The 22,737-nt window shown below is 45.7% G+C and overlaps 1 protein-coding gene across 5 annotated transcripts in view; it reads left to right on the top strand.

Annotated features, from left to right (window-relative positions):
- EXTL3 (exostosin like glycosyltransferase 3) overlaps window positions 1–22,737 on the top strand; it is a 115,366-nt gene that overhangs the window by 20,654 nt on the left and 71,975 nt on the right. For 2 of the 5 annotated variants that reach the window (XM_042883514.1, XM_042883517.1), the window contains exon 2: window positions 3,251–3,315. The exons of 2 other annotated variants lie outside the window; for them this stretch is intronic. The gene's annotated coding sequence lies outside the window, so the exon portion shown is untranslated. Of the gene's footprint in view, window positions 1–3,250; window positions 3,316–11,507; window positions 11,652–22,737 lie in introns of all 5 variants that reach the window. One more of the 5 variants, XM_042883518.1, reaches the window with a different exon arrangement.

The following is a 22,737-nucleotide window of genomic DNA, read 5'->3' as shown; positions in this document are numbered from 1 at the left end:
ATCTGTTGCAGGGTTGGGCTGTGATCTGCAGCACTGAGGTGTGTGAATGGGGGAAGAGATGCACTTGTTTTGGAAGGGCTTGTTCCCTGTTTTGTTTTTTTTTTCCTATTTTTTCCTCTTCTCCCACAGCTCATAGGCGTGCGACCGCCTCCCGAGGTTCAACAAAGCCAAGTGCAGAGTCTGCACCTGAAGTCACAGCAGCCCCCGCTGTCAATACAAGCTGGGGATGTAAGGGTAGAGCACAGCCCTGTCGAAAAGAACCTGGGGGTAATGATGGATGGCAGCTGAACGTGAGCCAGCACTGTGGCCTCGCTGTCCAGAATGCCAGCTGTATCCTGGGCTGCATCCAAAGCAGTGTGGCCAGCAGGACAAAGGGGGGGATCCTGCCTTTGTTTACTGTTCTGGTGAGGCCTCACCTGGAGCACTGCATCCAGATGTGGAGTCCTCAGTACAGGAGAGACACCGACCTGTTGGAATGCATCCAGAGAAGGGCCACAAAAATGATCCATGGAACGGGACACCTCTCATAGGAAGAGAGGCTGAGATTGCTGGGGCTGCGCAGCCTGGAGAAGAGAAGGCAGCAGAGAGACCTGAGAGTGGCCTTTCCGTACCTAAAAGGGGGCTGTAAGAAAAAAAGGGACAGATTCTTTATCAGGATCTGTTGTGATAGGGCAAGGGGAAATGGTTTCAAACTAAAAGAAAGGAAATTTAGGTTGGACTTACGGAAGAAGATCTTGCCAATAAGGGCAGTGAGGCACTGGCACAGGTTGCCTAGAGAGGTGGTGGGTGTCTTGTCCCCTTCAGACAGCCGAGGTCAGGCTGGACAGGCTCTGAGCTGTTCCTTCTCATGGCAGGGAGTGGGAGCAGGTGGCTTTTATGTGTTCTTTCTAACTCAATTCTGTGCTGATTCCAGGTGGGCTTTCATGTGGTAACAAGCTGTAAGTTGGGGCTCCTTTTGCCAAAGATGGATTGTGTAGCTGTGCTGCTTTACCGTGGCTTTGGAGGAAGAGGAGGAAGGAGCCTTTGCAGCTCCGTGCTGTGATGGAGGACTGAAAGTCTGTGTCTAATTTTAGTGCAGAAAACAATGGGTCTGTGAGTAATTGTTTAACCACAAGCTATGTCAAAGCAGCTGTGGAAAAAGAAGAGGAGTTGACTGAGACTTCAGAGATGCCCGTCCTCATGAGAAGCTTCTGGGGGAAGACGGGCAGGGCTGTGGTTTTGAATTTAATACCTCTTTTGACGGCCAGTCAAACCCCAGCAGTCAGATGCAGCTGGGCTGTGCGCAGGCTGAGGTGCTTTATTTACAGACTGGGCATTCATTCGTTTGTGGACATTAAGGCCCAAGGATAAATCATTAACTGCAATACTGAAGCAGCAGCCAGGTGCCCGCTGAGCTGCATCCTCTCACTGCTCCCCAGCGCTGTGCGTCTGCTCGCTGCTAATCCACAAAATCCAGCTGTTTGCAGAACAGGTCTCTCAGTTATTGACACTAATTAGCCAAGTTCTGCTCTATGAATATTCCTGTGTTCTGCTCTTCCAAACCATACAAAGCGCTGAACCCGTGTGACGAGCACCTCTGCAGCCATCGCTAATTGGCTGCGTGCCCCTGAGGACGTGTCCACCTCTGGGGAGTGGGAGCTCTGGTGTTCTGCTGCCAGGGAGCCAGTCCCCTGTGGGCTCTCTCACAGACCTGTGCAGTAGTTATGTTGTTACATTTCTGGCCTTTGTTGTGATCGTTAGTTTCTCTTCTGTGCGTTCCACTTAATAAACAGCGTGGTTTTTAATGTTATTTATTACCAAATTTGTCATTAGTGCGTTACTGTAATTGGTGCCGACGAAGCGCTGCGTTTGACATATCCTCCAGGTGGGGGTTGTGATTTAAGTGCTCTTCTGAAAAGCTTTTATGCCATGAGAGAGGCGCTTCTCGTGCTGCCAGCAGCTCTAAATCTCTGCCTCCAAAAACCCATCCCGCAGCACCACCTCTTCTTCCAGCTCTGCACCATGGAGAGTCGCATCCCCTGCAAATGGTGCTCTTTGCTCTGTAGGTAAACAGGAGGGCTGCAAAGAGGAATCAAGTTGGGCTTGAATTTTTGTGTACGTTGGGGTTGAAGAAGCAGTGTGAACCCAGCAGGTGTTCTGTGTTTACGACAAGGAGGGATGCTCTCTCAAAATCAGTACGCCTTGTCCTTAATTTTAAGTTTTTGGTCTCATCCAGAGTACTCCTGGTTTTGCCATTTGATTATAATTTGCATTTAGATTGGCTGCCTGAAGCGGTGTCGCTCACGAGGGGAGATGGGGCTGAGTCCTGTGCAGATCTGACTGAGAGTAATGGCATTTACATAAAAGCCATTAGCTCTGTTATTGATAAACATGAACAACATCCATTTCGAGTAATTTTCTGATGAGGAGTCTTTAATATAAGCACACAATAGTGTGCCAGCAGTGACTCTCCTGCCCCTCATCCCTCCTCTCTGACCCCTTGTTGTTTTAAGGGCAAGTTTGAATGGAGATGTTATTGGCAGGGAGATGAGGAGGTTCCTATTCCATTTCTGTGGAGTGGCCAGTTATCTCCGTGCATGGTAGGGAATTATTTAATGCCCATCTTAAGGGAGGTCTCTGTTAATTGAATGTGGATTTAATGTCTCTCTGAAGCGCAGTTGGTCTGTGTGTGATGTACATTAATGTGTATGGCTAGTGATGTGTTTTACTTCTCTTTGCATCATAACACCACTCCGTGGGTAATCTTCTGCTTGATCTCAATGGGGTTAAGCAGAAGTTGAGTGGCCCCTTCTTACAGGGGTACAATTTGTTGAACCAGTGTGTCTGTTAAAGGCACTCCTCAGTGTGTGCTGGATTACAGCCCTTGTATTCCTTCTGGGCTGCATCTTGCTAAGGGAGTTCTCATTTCCCCGTGTAACAGGCAGAGCACACGTGTCATGGTGCTTTTGGTGGTCAGTGTGCGTCACAAACAGACATAGTTCTCTGTAGCAGCCAATTTTTGTAGCTACTGGTGCCATTCTCTTACATAAATATCTTGCTTTACACTTGGATCAGGTCGGCCCTTCTTGAGAGCCTCTGGAGGCAAGCAGTCCATAGCTGATTTCAGGCACTGCAGCAGTGCTCTGAGCTTTGCCAGCATTCTTAGTTCTCGACCTCAGTGTTGTGAAGGATCTGCCCAGCTTTCCTCAGCTGGCCTACTTCTTGGCTCTGTCACTGCCTATACTGACAGCCTTTTTTTCCGCTCCGATAGGATCCAGGTGAATGAGTGGACAGCTGGCTACAGAGGAGAGACAGATTGTTTGATCACCTTTTCCAGTAAGTACACTTACGTTTCTAGGATGGGACTTTCTGTAATGCCTTTCTGAAATGACTTTCTGTTGTCACGCTATGTAGTGTCTTCAGGTTGACTTCACTGGAGAGGAGCATTAACTCTGCTTATTTGGACAATGCTGCCATAGAAATACGAACTCCCTTGGCTTAACTTTTGTTTTGAGAGAAGTGGAAGCTGATGGTTCCAGTTCCTTTTATCCAAAGTGCTACGTTCTGCCTGTACCCCACTTCCAGTGGTGTGCACTTTCCAGCAGAACAAAGAACCAATACAGCTGTGCCTTGTACCTGTTGGAGGCTGTGGGAAATCTATGCTGAAGGCATTGCCACATAATTCAGTCATGTGTCATGTGTGGTTTCCTGTGCTGCAGAGCAGAAAAGGCCCTGGGGTCAGGAGAGCAAGAGTTCACCTGCTCTATTGCATCCTTGCTGAACTCGACAAGCAACCTGCTCAAATGCAGAGGTTACTCTTAGAGGCATGCTGTAAAGTCAGTTAAATGAGGCTTGACTTGACTTATGGGATGGAAAGGGTGTGAAGAAAGAACTGGAAAGCACTGCCTAGTACGTGGCAAGGATGGCTTTTTTTTTTTTCTTTTTTTTCCTGAAAGGAGAAAATTCTTATTTCATGGGGACTTTTTACACATTAAAATATCTTGCACGCACACTAATGGGCTGAAATAACAAGCCTATGCTTTATGAGTTGTCTACAAGTATTGTTAAACTTGTTACTGTGAGGGACCTCAGTTAATGCATACTGGTTAACTGGAACATGTTGGCCCATCTGGTGCACAGCCAGGCTCAAATAGTTAACTGCCTACTGTAGGCATCTGCAAGCTGACTCTCAGCTTTTGGATGTAAAATGCAGGCACAGACACAGCAGGTGAGCGTGGGAGCTGCGATGGCTGAGACCACTGCACAATTAATTTCATTGTAATGACCCTAGCAGGTCGCTCTCCTAAGGATGGGGTGGTGAATTTTAGAACTGAAGGTGTTCATAAACAAAGGACAAGGGGAAATGGTGTGCCTGGAAACTGGAATGTGTTAGCAGGTTGGTTTAAAGATGTCCTGGGAGCAGGGCAGATAATGCTTGTGCTTCTATGCAAGAAGGGGAAAAAGAAGCTTTCTGATGTGTGGCTTCTTATTTTCTCACCTCTGGCAAGTATCGTGAGACATGCCTGATGTCCTTGGTTCAGCTGATCTGTTCCTACCTTATGCACCATTCATTTAGCTGTTTGCTTCTGAATTCAGGACAGTCTTTCTACCTTTGGCACCTTTTGTACTGTGCCATACGCAGTGGGGACTCCCTTCTCAGCTGGCACGATGGCTGCTGCAACAAATGCCGTGAGGAATGCTAAAACTGAAAGGAGCAGAGAGGTTGTGGGAGGAACAAATGATGCTGCTATTGGTCAGTGCTGCCCCATGGTCATAATCGACAGGTCTAATCCCAAGTGTGCTTAGAGTCAGATCCGCTGACTTCAGGAGCTAAAATAAGTCAATATCATTGAATTCTCTTTCTCCTTGTGTATCTTAAGGTGAGTACTGTAAGTTGTAGCCTGACAGCTGTGCAATCTGCAGAAGGCCACAGGGCTGCGTCGGCTTCCCCAAGGGCATAATTTGGCCTGCAGAACTCTTATTACAGCCAATGCTGTGTATGGCAGGCTCAGCATTGACCTTCAGAACCAGGTACGCTTCTGTGAGCCTGATGAAGAACAGAAGCGGGAGACAAGGATTTGAGGCCTGGAGTCCCTTTGTAGGGCAGAAGATTGTGATTCAAGCAAGAAATCTGTGTATATGAATTCAGATCAGAGGAAATGGCAGAGGAGTAGAACAGATGAGATGTTGGAGACAGGCTCCGTCTTTGACTGCCATGGATAGGAATGGGAAAACAAACTGTTTCAAAGAAGTCGTTGACAAGTCATTGCTTCTGAAGACTGTGCGCTAAATGTCTGTATAACTGGGCTGGGGTTGCAATATTAGGAAGCTTCTCTTCAAGCATCACGTGAGGCTTCGTGACTTGGCAGGAAAGGTACATGTTGGGGGAGGCTGTATTGCAGGGCCCTTGCTGTCAGTGGAGGTGGTTGATGCTTCCTGGGCTCACTGTGGATGTGCTTGCCCTCTGTCTGCTCACAACAGCAGTTAAGAACTCAAAGTGAGGGCGGTTTGGTATTGCACTCTAGTATTCCAGGCTGAAAGATCCAAAGCTGATTCAACTATCCTCATTACAGATGTTCAGTGACTTCAACCATCTTCGCTGCTCTTCTGCCCTCTTTCCTTCTGATCAGAACTTCTGGTTGTGGTGCACATCTGGGTTTTCCTCTCTTGAATGTTCTTGGAACCTTACTTGTTAGAAGCTTGAAAAAGCCCTTTGGTTTGGGGGCCAGGCTTTTTGTTTCAGTGCTGTGTTTATCACCCTGGAAAAGAGGCCAGGAATTTTGTGTGCTCCACATAATAATAAGCCATAGATATCTTTTTTTCTAGAAGGCAGAAATTTGTGCCTAATCTAAAGACTATCAGAAAAGCTATGAATAAACGTGATGCATTCCAGTGCACTGAGTCACTGGGACAATGTAGTATTTAACAAAGAGCCCCGGCAGATATTGTGTGCCTTTGTGCTGAAGCTGTCAGCCAGGATATGTGACATATCTTTGTATCCTGCAGCAATTTCAGGAAACTAAATGGCTGTTAGCGTGCACTGCCTCTTCTAAACGGGGACACACAGTGCTTCAGATGTTAAAGCTTCTCCCACCCTGCGTTGGTTGAGGGGAAATTGTATCAAAGAACAGTTCTTATCTGGATAAACATTGAACTGTGTCACCAAACGGTACTGATTCTGCCAGGAAGAGACATGCTCCTCCATCCCCTGTGCTTTGCATAAGTGCTGTTTATTTTATTAGCGCTGAGCTTCCCAAAAGTAGAACTGAAATACAACACAATTAAAATCTTAGCGTTGTGGTCCCAGGTCTGCAGTGATGGTGTGCAGGCTGACGTGCCAGGGGCTGAGCCAGCTCTGTGGTTTTGTACTTCAGCCCTGACTCACATGCGTGGCTTTTGTGCTACTCTAAGGTGAATCACAGCTTGGGCGAGTGTGGTTAAGGTCCTGCCTTGCGGTCAGACTGAGAAGCCAGGTTCTCAAGTCACAGTTTTCTTCCTCAGCACTGAGTTCACAGCTGTGTGACCTATCTAGAGAAGTGTTTACCTGTATTCAGTGCAAATCTCCATGTCCCAGGGCATCCAAAAAGTGGATTTCCCTTGGACAGGGGATGTGCTTGGCACGAGGAGCAGGAGAGATGCATGCAGAAACCACGGGATGATCCGGACTCCTCTTGTATAAAATAGTTCTTTCTCATTATTCTTTTAACACATGCACATGTGAAGTTGCATGCAGCTAGCTGAGCAGCCTTCAGGCAGCCCCCAGCGACAATTTCAGGAATGGTTTAGTAAAATAGTAAATTGAGAGTAATTTTTAATGTGGTTAGGATCCAAACAGCCAAATAACTGTTTCTCTTGTAGGATTCGATGTTATTTTTGGCTAGGCTGTCCTTACAGGGTGCAAATGTGCCAGATGTCGATCTCTACAAGAGATCAGCTCTTCCTGGACAGCACTGGAACACGCTCTGTGTATTTGTCCTTGTATAGTACACTGACTGAATAATATGGCCAGCATGGAAAGGGCTTGTAAAATGCTGACTTAAGTGCTGCACTTCTGCTTTGCACAGGAAAACAGCCTGTGGTGGAGACGCTGCGTATAGTTTTAGTCCTCATTTTGCTTGGAGCAAGGGATGGTCTGGTGCCCTTGCTGGGATCCCTGCTCTGAATGGGGAGCTCCAAGAAGCCAACTTACACCATCACCCAATTACTTCTTCGTTTAATACAGCCATTGAACTTTGGACTTGAGGCTGCATGGGACAATGCTGTAATGGTGGAGTGGTAACAGGGAGCCTTTGTGACACAGTGACAAAGCCAGCTGTATGTGCTGAAGTGCTCCTGCTTGCTAAGCCTGTAGTATCAGTCCCACTTCTGTTCTCCTCCCTTCCCCTCCAGGAATTGGTTTGTACTTAGGTAGAATAAGTCACTGTTTGTGTATTTATTTCTTTTCTGCTTACATTTCTCATTGAATCCCACAGTGGGTAGGAGGGGGAGAGCTCAAGTGAGGCTAAAATCATGTCATATGCAGATTTGCAGTTCCCCATCCTTCCTATCCTCTTGGTGTTAGGTTTTTTTCCCCAATATTAGATCACAAAGTTCAGCTGTTCCCCAGCTGATCTTCTCCAAGCTCTTTCCTGGTCTCATTGCTGAGCTGCTCCTGGGACAGTGCCTGAGCAGGTTTACCAGCCGTATTTGCCATGCTGTCTCTGCTACAGGGACAAGCTGTAGAACAGTTTCTTCCTGCTCCTCTTATGCCTCCATCCTAAAAAGGAGAAATATACAGAATATACAGAGATATCATTCAGGACTTGTGTCGTAGAGAAGAGCTGGAGTGCATGAGCATGGATAACTGTAGGATGACACGAGGCTTTCCCTGCGAACTGAAGAATACCTTGGCTCCAGCCTGCATCCTGACCAGGTGAATCAGTCCAGATTACCTCCAGATGTTGCCAGAAGGATGTTGAATATGGATAATAGATGGTCTTAAATGCTGGATGGAGGCCGAAGACCTGACCCAGCAGAGGTCCTCCTGGTCGTCAGATGGTTGCTTTGATTTGCTCTGTTGTCTGTCAAGCACCCCAGGTACTGTAGCACTGAGGTATGGCTCTTTGGCTTTCCTCAGTGCCTCCTGATTACAATATTACTCATGTATCCAAGGCTGATTGGAAGTAATTCATGTGTGTCTGGACTTTGGCACCTGGGACCGGTGTGGTGTTGCAGACTGTTAGCAAGAATACTTGAAAGTACAAAACATGAGAACAGATGATAACTTGCCTGATAGGAAGATGTTCCGGTGGTTATTTAATAACAAAGCTATTTCAAAGTGGTTAAAAAAGTATTAAAGGGGCTCTCCAGGAGTTTCACATTACTATAGTAACCACTGCGAGGCAGGGAACAAGTTAAATAATGTTTGCCAGAAGCACTAATTTGCTTCTGTGAGTAAAATCTATAGACAGCTGGAGGTAAACACTTTCTGAATAGCCTCAGACTTGATAAAAGATTGAGTAGTGAAGTTTCAGTTTGGATAAAAGTACATCATCTCATGCTGTCAGCTGGAGCCATTGCTACGCTGCTGGTTTGCTGGGAAGTTTGGAGAGGGGTGCCTAGGATTGATAAGGGAAGCACGAGTGAAATCCTCCTCCTTTTGTGTGATTGAGGATGTTTCCAGTGCAATTTGATCACAGAAGGGCTCAATATGAAAAGGATTTACTTTGTGGAATTGTTCTGTCATTACTCAGTGGGATAATTGACTTCTGATTAGGAAGAAAATAAAGCTGAACGTGTGTGTTTGAGGTTATAAAGTCTTCTTCAAAAGGCAGAGCTCTTACACAGCGACAGCTCTGACAAGAACAGGATGCTTGTGACTCCTTTATGCTGGCATTGATGTAACAGCTGTTGTTGTTTAAACAACTTGTTCCTTCCTTCTTTGTGCTCCTTCCTCCTCCTGTTGTAAATCAAAGGAAGAAGAGTGGGAATCAATGTTGTTATCTTATAAAAAGAAAAGGTAATTAAATTTTTTCACCTCTGGAAATGGTTTTGTCATGTGAATCACAGAACCATAGAATGGCCTGGGTTGCAAAGGCCCACAGTGCTCATCCAGTTCCAACCCCCTGCTGTGTGCAGGTCACCAACCAGCAGCCCAGGCTGCCCAGAGCCACATCCAGCCTGGCCTTGAATGCCTGCAGGGATGGGGCATCCACAGCCTCCTTGGGCAACCTGTTCCAGTGCCTCACCACCCTGTGGTTGAAAAACTTCCCCCTAAGATCTAACCTAAACCTTCCCTAATCCTAAACCTCCCCTAAGTCATGGCACTGTCACTGGACTTGATTATCCTTATGGATGCTTTCCAACTTCAGATGTTCTATGTTCCATTTTGAGAAAGAACTGGGCAGCAGCTTGCTGAATAACACGAGCCAGACTCTGCTAAGGAGTCTGTGCCCTTCTTTCTTGTTTCCTTCCTTTAGATTACTGGGCTGAAGTTTCATTTCTGCTTCTATGTGCAAGCTTCAGCTTGGATCTCTTTTAGACAGTGCTGCAGGAAAAATTACCTGGAAACACGAATCTTTAATAATCATCACTGAAGAGCCAGGTTATGACCCTGCCTGTTAGTATTTCCATTTCTGACAAGAGTCAGGGTGTGGGTGGCTGACCTGGAATGGGTTCAGCAGCATTGCGCAGTGCCTCAAGCCCTCTTGTGCAAATGTCCAGCTTGGCTGCCGCTCTGAATGATGCAGATCTTACAGGTGTACTTCAAGTCTTAAAAGAGCACTTTCAGAATAGAGTTTTCAGTTGGAAGAAGTGGAAGATGAATGCATTGCTACATTGAAACTGCTCGTAAGGAGGAGAAAACACACTTCTTCCCATTCGTCCTGAATCCTCTGTTTCATCTTGTGCTGATCCAGCTGCTCTCTTTCCCTGTAGACAGATTTAGTGTCCTTTTAATTCTGCCTAAAGCCCTCACTGTGAGGCATGGCAGAGCTGATGCCTTTGAGAGGGAAAGGAAGCCCGTCTTAGGTCTCTGGGGAATTAATTTATACCCTTACTCTTGGTTTGCTATTCAAGTGAGTCTCTGTTGCTATATGCTTCTACCTTTGAGATGCAGAGTGAGGTGGTTCATCAGGTCTGCTGCTGGCTGTGGGACTGTAAACACAGTTCTTGATCTTTTACATGATGGAGCAGGAGGGATTTTGTATCAGCAGCAGTGTAGCCTGCAGGAATGGTGGTAGTTCATCTGTACTATGCACTCACGTTGAGTACTGTGCTCTGTTTAGGCCCCTTGCTACGAGAAAGACATTGAGGTCCTGGAGTGTGTCCAGAGAAGGGTAATGAAGCCGTGATGGGTCTGGAGCATCAGTGTTATGAGGAGTGGCTGAGGGCACTGGGATGGGTCAGTCTGGAGCAGAGGAGCTCAGGGGAGACCTCAGCACTCCCTGCATCTCCCCAAAAGGAGGTTGTGGTGAGGTGGGGATCGGGCTCTGCTCCTGAGTAGTAGCGATCAGATGAAAGATGTTTGCCTCAAGTTGTACCAGGGGAGGTTCAGGTTGGATATTAGGAAACATTTCTGCTCTCAAAGGGTGGTGATGCAGTGGCACAGCTGCCCAGGGAGGTGGAGGGGTCAGCATTCCTGGAGGTGTTCCAGAACTGTGGGGTTGTGGCACTGAGGGATGTGGGCACTGGGCACAGTGGGGTGGGCTGGGGTTGGACTGGATGATCTTAGAGGTCTTTTCCAACTCAAATGATTCTATAAATCGACAAAATATTTGTCCTGAAATGGGATGGTTCACTAATTCTGGTCAAAGTTGGATTTTCTTCTTCTTTCTCAGCAAGTTGTGGATTCAGCCCTTAACCTTTTCACAGAGGAACTTTTATTTATTATTAGTAGTAGTTTTATTTTGCAAGTGACACTAGCAGATTAGGATGTGTGGGAACAGAATAACTTCACCCTTGCCAGCCCTGATAGATAGCACTGATATATTGTTGTCTGGTTGGATTTTATTTCGGTACAGTAAGAAATCCTTGCATATATAAAGAAAGTATATAAAGAAGGGTTTATGGCTGCTTTCTTTTCTTTTTTTTTTTTTCTTTTTTTTTTTTCAAACTGTAGTTAGGAAAAAAAATGGGGCAGTAGTTGGCTGCTAGCTGCTGAAGCAGAATATCTGAAATAGAAGGATGTCTGTGTCTGCCTCGAACACGGAGTTCACACGCTCCAGAAACTTGAAGTGGAGCAAATCCTGAATGGGAAAAGCTTTTTAAAAGCTCTGTGAGAAATCCCAGACCAACAGGGGGTAGATAGAAATATCAACAGGAGGAAACAGCCGTGTCTTCTGCCCACGCAGCCCGGAGTCTGTGCTCGGAGAGGCTTTTCTCTTGCAGAGAAGGTGGAAATGCAGAGCGGCTGAGGGAGGTGAGCGGTGAAACCCAATGCGTGATGCCATCACTGAGTCTTCTGGTGATTTTCTCAGGCAAATTGAGGCCTGCAGTTTTGTTGTTTCTTTTCTTTCTTTTTGTTTCTCCTGTTTGTTTGTTTTATTCAGAGCAAGCATTCCCATTACACCGTGCACATGAAAGGGATTTGGTGCTGTCTGAGATGGATGAGAAGTGAATAAGCTGAGAGCAGTGTAGGTCATCACCTGTCAAGTGACTCTCAGAAGCATTAATGAGCAGCAGCCCAAGCCCAGGTAAAGTCATCTATAGGTTTTTTTTCCCTTTCCTTCTAAACCTGTGATCATTCCCTCCTTGGGCAACCTGTCCTTCACCACCATTAGCTTTGTCTCCCTTTTCTTTCTCCGTTCTGAAACGGAACCGCTTTAAATGACAATTGATGTCTGCTCCTGTGGGGTAGAGAGCTCTGTGGTGATATCAAAGCATTTATAATAGAATAGCTCATCCTTGTGTTGGGAGAGGAATAATGGATGTGAGATACGGCTTTATAGTTAGAAAGCTATCTAAATTTAGAGTGCACTTGTGCATTGTAGCTGAACTGATACATTGTCAAGCCGCTGCTGCAAGGGAAGGTTCAGCTCCCAGCGTTGTGCTCCCACTGATCTTTTTGTGCTGATGTGTGCTTGATTCCTCCCAGCCTAACTCCCCGAATCCTCTCACCGAGGACGCAGGCTTTGGAAGTAGGGAAGAGATCTCTTTTCTGCAGCAAGATGCCATTAGATCTGCTGAGCTACAGCGCAGAACCACATCCTAAGTGAAGTCTCAAGTGTTAATGTTTGAAAGGTATTTGCAGTTGGCCAGCTCTCTCTCATAGAATCATTAAGGTTGGAAAAGGCCTCCAAGATCACCAAGGCCAACCCCCAACCCGTCCCAACACCACCACTGCCCGCATCCCTCAGTGCCACCTCTCCATGGTTCTGGACACCTCCAGGGATGGTCACCCCACCCCCTCCCTGTGAGAAGTGATGTGTGGGGCAATTGGAAAAGCAGTGCTTTCGTATTATGGTGCTTTTCTAAATCAAGTTGCTCCCCTGGAAATAGCTGTGTTCGCTTACAGCCACCTTGCTTCAAAAAAAGGGCAGGAATTGTGGGCACGTTGTTTAGGCAGCATATGCTCTGTGATGTTTTCTGTGCTAGAGCCAGCTTGGAGAAAGAATGAAAAAAGAAATGTTTCGCTCATTCTTGCTGGATACTTAATGAAGCTCATTGGCAGCAGTGTTCCCTCCCCAGAGATCTTTCCAGAGTCATTAGGCTCAGTGAAGGATGATCTGGAAGAGTCTGCCTGTAAGAAACTTCTGCTTCTCTGAAGTGTGAAATGTTTCCTGGCTATAGGAGCTGTCAGCCACCCCTGAGCAGCTGCAAAAAGATAAGAGGAGCTGGGAAGGGCAGGCTGAGAGATTAGTACCTCTGTCTGTAAATATGTAATGACATATAGGGCAAAAAATCCTTCAACTTAAAGGATAGTACTACACCTGCAAAGGGAGGTGGACAAGAATTTGCTGCTCTTCTGCTCAGCTGGCTGCCCTTTAGAAAATAGCCATTTTCAAGAAGGGTTTTGGTGCAATTTCCAGGTGTGACTGTGATGATGTTTTCGGTGCAGCATTTTGAGGTAGAAACCTTTACTGAGCATAACCTTGGGCAAAATTTAAGAAAATCAAGGGCAGTAGGGAGTGATAAAAGAGTTGGCAGTCACGCAGCTATGGATGTGTGTGGGAAGGCCGAAAATGCGCTCTGCCTCTTGTCATAAGAAAGGGAATAACTCTGTTGTCAGGAAAGTAGAAGGGTACCTCCTGCTGGCTCCTGTCCTCCTGAGTATCAGCCGAAGCACAGCTGTATGTTGTGTTGCAGGGTCCTCACAGGGAGGTGGATGTGCCAAATGAGCTCCAAAGCCATGAGCATTTGTTGGAAGGACCCCAGAACAGCAGCCAGGTACAGTCGGTGCAGCTGCATCACATTGCAGTGTGTTAAAACAGAGCAGTTCTTATCTGGAGGTGCCTTGATTGGAAGGTGTCAACAAGATGAGGTGTACTGCAAATAAATAGATTTCTGCAGGACTTGTTCAGCATGCAATGGATGCGTTTAATAATGTCACAATATTTACTCATTTATCTAGAAGCCAAGGGCATAGGTGAAATTTTGAGCAAAAAAAACCCCACCATTGATTCTATCACTAAAAATGCAGTTAAGACGCATTATTTTAACTCCTGTGTTACTTTCATTCTCGGGGAGCAGATTGGAGAAGCAGCAGTGAGCAGTGAGATGGCAAAGGAAACAACCTGCAGCATGGGAAGAGCCAGGGCTGGGGCTGAGTGCAGTGAGCACACAGGGGCTCCCACGAAGGCAGGAGATCAGAAGGGCTAACCAGATGCAGCTGCACACATCTGCTGGCCCCACTCCAGAACTTTTCTGATGTCTCCTCACAGTGGCAGATTGTAACAGCACGTGTAATGTTGGCATTACACCACTGGCTGTCTGCTTCTTTGGTTAGGTTTCAGATTTGCTGGTTTTAGGCACTGCCTTGGCCTTGGATTAGCAGAGAGAAGGTTGTCAGTGCCCCATACAGTAGCCACTAAGCTGACTTCTCATGGCTGCAGTATGCTGTTCCACATACCAGCCTGGTTCTGCAAACCATGCCTTGCAGCTCCTCCAGATCATTCATTGCTCAGGCAGTCCATGAGTCCAGGGGAAGCTTTGTGTCTCTGCTGGGTCTCCCTGTCTTTAGGCAGGCAGGCCCATGCTGCTGGAGAAGTGAGGTTGGAGAGCAGGTAGAGTTGTGATGGACAGTTTGAAAAAGCCCTCACCTCCCGTGCTGCATGCAGGGAAACGTGTCTGGAATGGTGCTGGATCCGAGTAAAGTATTCTAGATAGTGAGACTGGATGGTTTGAAGGACAGCTTGTATCCCTAAGCTCCTATTTCCTGACAGGTATTTTAGTTTGAAGAATGCTTTAACTCGATGTGCTCAGCGCATAGTAAGCCTCCTAGGTGAACTGGTAACTGCTGCTGAACTGGTGCATGCAAGGGATTTGAGATGGACTCGGCTTCACTCAGGCATCAGTTGTCTCCGTAGCAAGCGTGGGACATGCGTTTGTCCTGAGGTCAATGGGCATCACTGCACGAGCAGCAGTGTAAGGCACAAGGGGTCTTTGTCGAGTGTTACAGTAGAAATTAAAACAGAAACAAGGTTTTAAGCTATGTATTTTACACCGTGCTCGTTTCCAATCTTCTCCTAGGCTGTGCTGTGTTGAAATGAAATGTTTTAAAGTAGTTGATTTTATGCCTTTTGCTATCTAAAGTCTTTGGACGTGCTCCACTTATTCTTAGGTTCCCTTTCCATTTACATCATTAGATGCATTTCCATATGAAATATATACATAATCAGCTGTCTGAAGGGCATTTTTAGATGGGGAAGAACTCCAAATATTCATATTCTCATGGTAAGATTGCAAGCATTGCTGCACTGTGTATTTTAGTTCACACTGTGTGTTTATGCATATTCTTCCTGTCCCTGCAGATGTTCCCAGCTTCTCTTTATAGATCCCATACACTGACCCTTCTCAAGAATACAAAATTCTCCATGTCACTTTAGCTAATGACTGTTTTAGGTTTTTGGTTTTTTTTAGATCTAAGCTCTATTCTGCAAAAGACAGGAATGCAGGTGTCTCAAATTCTTCATGCCTCTTCATGATAAATATTTCACCAGCCTTTCTTTCTCCCTGCTTTCACTCAGGACACTGGATCACATTGGCACTAACAGCTTTTTTTGTTTTATCGTGCTGAGGAGCAGTGTATAGATAGTGCCATATAGAATAGGCAGCTCCTTTGGGTTGGTAGCAGTTGCTGTTGATGTCTAAGCATAAAGCTACTTTCAAATACTTGGTGTGCTGATACAACGTGTAATTAGAGGGAGGGTGGATGAAACTTGTTTGCTGCTGGATTCACAGGGCTTGCCTGGGGCTCAGCGAGGAGGAACTCAGCCAAAGCTGAGGTTCCAGTCCCTAATTGGGGCATTGTGTGGGGGAGATGCGGGAAGCATTCCTCCTCTTTCAGCAGAGCAGAGCTGGGGGTGACAAGGATGCGCTTTTCCCTCCCTGCTGTGGAGCTCTTGAACTGGAAACGCGTGATCTGAGCGTGAGTGAGTGAGTGGCCCGAGAGCACAGGACGTGTCCCTGGGTTCTGAGCACACAGCGGTGGGTGGCTGGAAAGCAGCGTTGGGCAGCACAGGGAATAGAGCAGAAGTGAGGGAGAAATTTCACAGCTTGAAGCCCTGTATTCTCGCAAGGCTGGATGACTGTGATAAAGGAAGCTCAAAGGAAGAGCAGTTGCTGGGTTTTTTTGTTTTGTTTTATTTTAAACAAATCATAAAGGGGTGATATTGCTTTAAAGCTTGTATACAGCTGGCTTGCTTCCTTGTGAAGTCAAGATTTCTGCTGGGGCAGTAGGCATGGGGAAAACAGAATCATCATCAGTCCTGCCCTGGCGGTATGCTGGGGACAGCTGCTGGACTGGGAAGGGTAACGTGTGCTTTTGATGTTGTGTGTATCTATGGGGCATTTCATAAGTAAAAAGAGCAGATACCCGATGTGAAAAGTACCAGAGAGATTAATTCCTTTCTCTACAAAATAAGGATAAATACTTCTTGATCTGCCAAAGCGGGCTGTGTGGATTTAATTAACTTCAGTAAAATGCTTGTGGATAGCATCTTTCATCTGAGAATGTAAAGGCAAAATATATTCTAGGCATTCTCACTCAGCTTTGCAATTACTCCTCCAGCTGTCGTGAGCCGTGCCAACAAAAACTACTCTCCTGTCATCAAGGGATTGTTGATGCCTTGTGACTTGTTTTGAGTTTGATATTCTCTTTCCCCCAACTCGTTCTCCATGGTCTCTATGCAAAATACAGCATGCTCTCCAAATTGGGGGGAGAGAATAAAACCTTTTCTGCCACAAACTATTTGTGTCTCATGTCGTCCTTGCTCTCCTCTTTTGGTCTGTGCCCTTGGAGAGGAGGAGAGAAAGGCTCTTTTTTTTTTTTAATTATTGTTTTTTGTATTATCGAGTTCCTGAGAGTCTGGATAGTTAAGACTTACAGCTTTGCTCTTCCAAATGCTAAGGTTATTGCTAACAATACTTTATGAAGGTCTCCCTATAAAAGTCAATGCTACTCAAATGTAGTTTATTTACAGTTTCCAAGAGAATAATACCAGTTTTAGATTAATAAGTTAGAAGTTCAACTCGGGTGTCACTGCAGCTTCTATGGGACCCTAAGCAGATGTACAATGGGAACAGTAGGATCATAGAATCATGAATGTAGTGGAAAAGACCACTAAGATCAAGTTCAGTTCTCAATCCATCACCACTGTGCTAATTAAACCATGACCCTCCAATGGAGTACTTCCATTCCCAAATAGATTCACTGCTGTTGATACTTCCTTTGGGACTGGGTGCTTGTGCAGCTTCTCCATCCATCCTGACGTGCCCTTGCCACAGAAGTGGGTGCACACTGCAAAGCTTAGGTGAGTTTTCAAGTGGGCTGGCTGTGGGCTGCCTCCAAGGGAAGTGCAGAGATGGAAAAACTGGTTTTAGGAAAATTGGGTACCCTCAAACACTGCCGTGAGTCTACAGTTTAGGAAACGGTGGGTATTGCTGTTATTCTTGGAAGGATTCATTAATCTTGACTTTAAAAGCATGAGACATTTTTTTGATATATATATATATTTTTAACTTGAAGAAAGTGCAAAGCATCATTTGAAGTCTTTGAACATTTAAGCTCATAATTATGTGTGGGAATTAAGGCTACCAAAAAAATCACTTGAAGAGTAGCTGTGTAACGGCCGCCTTCATCAACCCATGTGTTGATGCTGGATCTTGTTGCTTCAGCACTTACACCCTTGCTCCTGTCTCTCTTCAGACAGAGATGGGAGAGTGGGCAGGAGCCTGTCCCACTGCACGCATCTGTTGGACAGTGAGCAAGCTCTTTGTGACAGTTCTTTTCTTACTGGCAAAGCAGAATTTTCTTAAGAAATAGAGGAATAAAATACAGTGTGATAACTTGTTTTTCCTTGATCAGGTCCCAAGTCATACATTGCAGAGTACATGGCAGGATGCTGTTGTTCGCTGATGCTTCTGGCTTGAGGGATTTGATGCTCCAAATTGAATTGAATGTCTCTGGCTCCCATTAAGGGGTGTGGGAGTTGTGTGAGCTCATGAAGATTTGTGTCCATGTTTGTCTGTGTGAACTTCGTTATGAGAGTAGAGTTGTCTGACTCCCACATAAAATGTAGCAAGCTTTCTTCTGCCTGGAAGAGAATGCTGAATTCTGCCAAGTGTGTCGGTAATTGTTTTTAAAACAATAAATCTCAGCATGGTGCAAGCACTTCAATCCTTGTGGGATTCCGTGATATTTGTTGGGTGAGGACAGCGGTAGCAGAGGCACAAGCCAGCACTGCCTCCCTGTGCTTTGATGCCTTAAGAGGGAATGGAAGATCATTGAGTGAACGATAACTTAACAAACAAGTTTGATGAGAACGAGGGATGAGCTCATCTGAGCATCATAATAATTACTTGCTCCTTTATGCAACTCTTAAGGCTTGAGCTTGTCACCACATTTCCAGCTGTGCTTGGGCTGCCTGTTCTCCATCATGGAAGTGGTGTGCTGGGAGCAATGGTCACGGTGCCGGTAAAGGGCTCGCTGTGTTTGTTTGGAAAATGTCAGGAAAATGTTGCTTGATGTATGGAAACAGTTTTGCTTCAATGTCTGTTTCTGAAACGTTGATTCTTTCCTTCTATCCCTTTTTTTTCCTATTGACTGCATGCCCCATTTCTGGCAAGGCAGGCAGCTCTTGGGGCAGCTGGTACCAGCCACCTTGGGTGGGGGAATGAAGGGTGGTTGGCTTCAAGCACCAGGTTGAAAGAGGAAATGAAGCAAGCTTCAGGGATTTCTTGTGCAAAATTTGGTTTGTGTTGAGTGAAATGAGTAAGAAGGAGGCTGTCAGGCTGCATCCCTGGGATAGGAGCTAAACTCCTCTCCATCGGGCATCATCCTGTGCCTTTAATGCTGAAGAATAGCCTTCTCCTGATCTCACAGGAGTTTTTAATGTTCCAGTAGAGCTTCATTATCTGAAGATGGTTCAAAATTACATCTCTGAATTTGCAGTTCTGTTGTTTCAAGCACAGCCTTGTGTATCATTGCTGGATAATTCCTTTCAGATACAGGGAGCCATCACCACGTGTTTCTCTCTCTGCTGCCTATTAACTACTTCTAGCTCTGGGGCTCTTCTGTTCCTGGATCAGCAGAGATCACCAAATGAGTTTGTCATTATTTGTTTCCTTCTGCATATCTTAATTATGGCATTTAGAGGGGGACTTTTCCCATCTCTATCTTGTTTACTTGATCTTGTTGGAGGTCTTCCCTTTTGGCTTGAATTTAATTGCTGAATTGTATCTCAGGAACTTCAGCTGGTATTCAGCCACCCCTCACTTTAAAAGCTGGGTGGAAGTCCATTCCTTCTACTTGACCTCTGTTGCCTTTTGATTTCCCTAGCAAGTCTGCTTTTCTGAAGTTGTTTTCCCTAAAATGGTGTGCTCAATTCCATTTGTGCCCTCTGAGCAGCCTTTTTCGCTCAATAGAGTTGATGCAATGAAATGAATTTGGAAGATTAATTTGTTATTCTCTAATATTTCCCAATTCCCCAACCTCCCATTTTTTTGAACAGAAACCTCCCACTGAGCTCTTTTGGAAGAGCTTTGTTTCTCAACTTTTCCCTTAAAGGCTGGCTTCCGGGCTACAGCACAAGTGTAATAGCCTTAAGTGTCCTATAATGCTTTCCACTTGCAGGCTCTCTAAGCCTTAGACCACTGTATGTTCACAGCTCTGTGGGAATACAGCTATCTGGGAGGTGGAAAGATGACTATCATCTAGAGCTAGTCAGGAAGAAGGCCTTCCGGGGGATGGCTCCAAAAATGCTAGGAAGGCCGGAACACCTCTCCCAAGGAGAAGGGCTGAGATACCTTGGGGGCATTTATCTATAGGACAAGGGGTAAATGGCTTTAAAATAGAATCACAGAATGGACTGGGTTGGAAGGGACCTCAAGGATCATGGATCTCTAACCCTCCTGCCACAGGCAGGGCCACCAACCTCTGTATCTAATATCAGACCAGGCTGCCCCATCCAACCTGGCCTTGAACACCTCCAGGGATGGACAGGGCATCCACAGCCTCTCTGGGCAGCTGTTCCAGCACCTCACCACTCTCAAGATAAAGAACTTCCCCCTGACATCCAACCTAAATCTTCCCTCCCTCAACTTATAACCGTTTCCCCTTGTCCTGCTGTTATCTCCCCTTTCAAAGAGTTGATTCCCCTCCCGTTTATAGCCTCTGTAAAATAAAAGAAGGTTGGTTTGCATTGAGTGTTACAAGGAAATCCTTTACAATGAGAGCAGTGCTCAAGGCTGGGCTGGATGGAGCCCTGGACAGCCTGGTCCATGGAGGTGTCCCTGCCCACATACCCACTGTTTTGTATCACTTGCCTGTCTTTGTGTGTCTTGAATTCATTCTCTGCACTGCAAGTCCACCACATCATCAAATGAAAGCTGCCTTTCCTGTGCCTCTACCCAGCAAGATGCCTCCAGTCTAGCAGAGCTGGATTCATTTATTCATTTTAAAATTATTTTAAGCTCAATAACGTTGCTCTCTCTTGTTGTTTTTTTTCTTCCTTCTTCCCCAGAGTAATAAAGCAATAAATTAGAAAAGCTTCTTTTATGCTTTTAGGAAATTGCAATTTTTGTTTGTGTGTCTTCTGAAATCTACAAGGAGAGAAAGCGGGCGTTTCTGTGGAATGTAAAGGTTTTGAAAACGCTCCAAAAATACTCGAAACCAAACGGAAGGTTGAGCGGGTCTGTTTTCTCCTGGAAAACGCTTTTTATTTTGTGAACTCAAGGCTGAGTAATCTTATTTAGAACCTGGTTCTCAGTTCTCAGCGCAAGTTGGCTTTGAACCTCTTGAATCTCCACACATAATTCATCCTTCCTGGCAAGTGCTCCCATCCTGGTGTTCCTTGTAAAAAATAATAAGTGGAGATGAAGGAGAAAAGCAAGCGCGGGGATCTTTGAGTGAAGGGCAGAGATGCTGCTTTTGCAGGCACTCGGAAGAAATGAAATTGGGGCAATTTTCCTCAACTCAAGCTGCTGTTCTTTTTCTATGTATTGACTTTCAAAATCTTGCTCATTCTTCTATTTCTGCTGGGAGGGGAGCACTTGTACTCCAGCTGATCTCCAGCAGATGGCTGTTAGGTAAGTGCGTGATGGTGAGAGAGAGACCTACAATTTCGCTCAAGCATCACAGATTAAATAACATTTCTCTCTATAAAAAGCACATATGCATTCTCTTAATGTTAGACCTTGTCTGTTTGATCGTGAAGCAATCTCATCTACTGAAACACGTTACAGAACTTTAACAGATTATCTCCTTAGATTGCGGAGGATTGTTTTGTAAGCTGAGACTTTCCATGCCTCTAACTTGTCTGGGCAGCTTAGGTTTGCATGGAGAGCTGTGGTCTCAGCGTTGGTTTGAGGCAGTGAGTAGATATGTGAAGCTCATGAGTTGCATGGCCATTGTGTGCAGTTACCAGCTGTCACAGACATGATAATGCTCTTTTGTCATGAGGATTAAAATTATACTGCTCCCTTCCCTAATGAGTTCATTATTTAATTATTAGGTAAAGGTTAAATGAGTGTATTAAATGTGGTTTAATCAGCCTGATGATTCGGATTGATCTGAACCTGGTTTTTAAATTTTAAACGTTTCAATTCTCTCAGTCCTTTTTGTTTAGGTATTAAAGGGAACAGCAGCTGGATTTGTTTGTGTACCTGCTCCCTTTGTGCTGGAGGAAGCGCCTCAGGCTGTGCAAACCATGCTGCAGGAGCTTATGTTCCTTCTTGACTTTCTCTCCTCTGTAAGCACTGAAAGATAATTACAGTCATGAGTCAGCTGGATCTGCTGCTTTTCAGTGCTTACAGAGCCTGTTCCATGCAGGACAGCATGGCATTGCCAGGACTTCCCAGAGGGTGTTAGCCCTCTGCACCCAGTGCTGCACCATGAGCATTTTAAGACAGAGCAGGGAGACTTAAAACGGTGGGTAAGAGGATGGACAGTGTTCTGGTTCCTGGCGCTCTGGGTTGGTTTCAGAGCATTTGGGGGAAGAAAAGAAGCATTCGCTTCATTTTTTCCCCTCTTATGTTCTTCAAGTCAGGACTTTTTGATGGCCCTGTAGGTCAAGTGTTTTCACAGGCAGGAGGACAGGGAATTACCAGTTAAAAGCTGAAAGCTCTTGGGACCAAGAATGCTTGTTCCCCTCAAGCTGCGGTGTCTCAGCAGTAAAGCTGGAGTACGTAGAGTGCAGAAACCTTGAAGTGCCTCCTGAACTGCTCAAAGAAGAGATTTTCTCAAATCTTTGATTTTTATCGAGTGTGTTTTAGTCGTCAGTGGTGGCCTGTTGGCAGGGGCCTTGGGAGTGAATGCTTTCTTCTGCCGTGATGGTATCACAGTGTGCAGGTTGCTGTGTGGCAGGTGATAAGTGCAGTCCTGTCTAATCCCCCAGAGAACAGTTACTGCCCACAAAGGGGGATGTGAAGCAGCTTCTTTCTCACTCTTACAGGGAATTTGTGTATTTCTTGTCAGTGTGATGTGAGCAAATGCTCAAAAAGCTAACGTGTATTTGGAAGATGGAAAGATTTCCCTGAATGTTGTCTCCTAGGATGAGAGGTAATGGCCTTAAGTTGCACCAAGGGAGGCTCAGATAGGAAATTAAGAAAAAATTATTCTCCAGCAGAGTGGCCAAGCATTGGATCAGGCTGCCCAGGGAGGTTTGTGGAGTCACTGTCCTTGGAGCTGTTCAAGAACTGTGGAGATGTGGCACTGAGGGACGTGGTTTAGTGATGGGTTGGCAGTTGGACTTGGGGATCTTGGAGGTCTTTTCCAACCTTAATGATTTTACACTGCCTCCATATCCATCCACAGACCCTTCTTGCTGGGCAGTTCACCTGGAAGTCCCTCATGTGAGGCTAGCTGTACAGTAGGGAGCTCTATGAGCTCTATTGGACAGCCTGAAGGCTGTTTAAGGGCACTTGCTTGTGAGAAGGGTCATTTCATAGAATTGTTTGAGTTGGAAGGGACCTTTAATGGTCATCAAGTTCACTTAAGGGCATTAAAATTAAGTCCATCAGGTCCCCAGCCTGTGCCATTCCCTGACCCTTAGCATGGGGCTTTTTGGACCAGCTCTGTTTAGATATAATACACTGTTGTAGACACAGCCCCTGGTTTTGGTC

The sequence above is a fragment of the Lagopus leucura genome, unplaced genomic scaffold (assembly GCF_019238085.1).
Source record: "Lagopus leucura isolate 7727_CA_CO unplaced genomic scaffold, USGS_WTPT01 Super-Scaffold_100038, whole genome shotgun sequence".
Lineage (NCBI taxonomy): Eukaryota > Metazoa > Chordata > Aves > Galliformes > Phasianidae > Lagopus > Lagopus leucura.
Note: the sequence above shows the minus strand (reverse complement) of the source record. Positions and strands in the feature narration are given on the sequence as shown.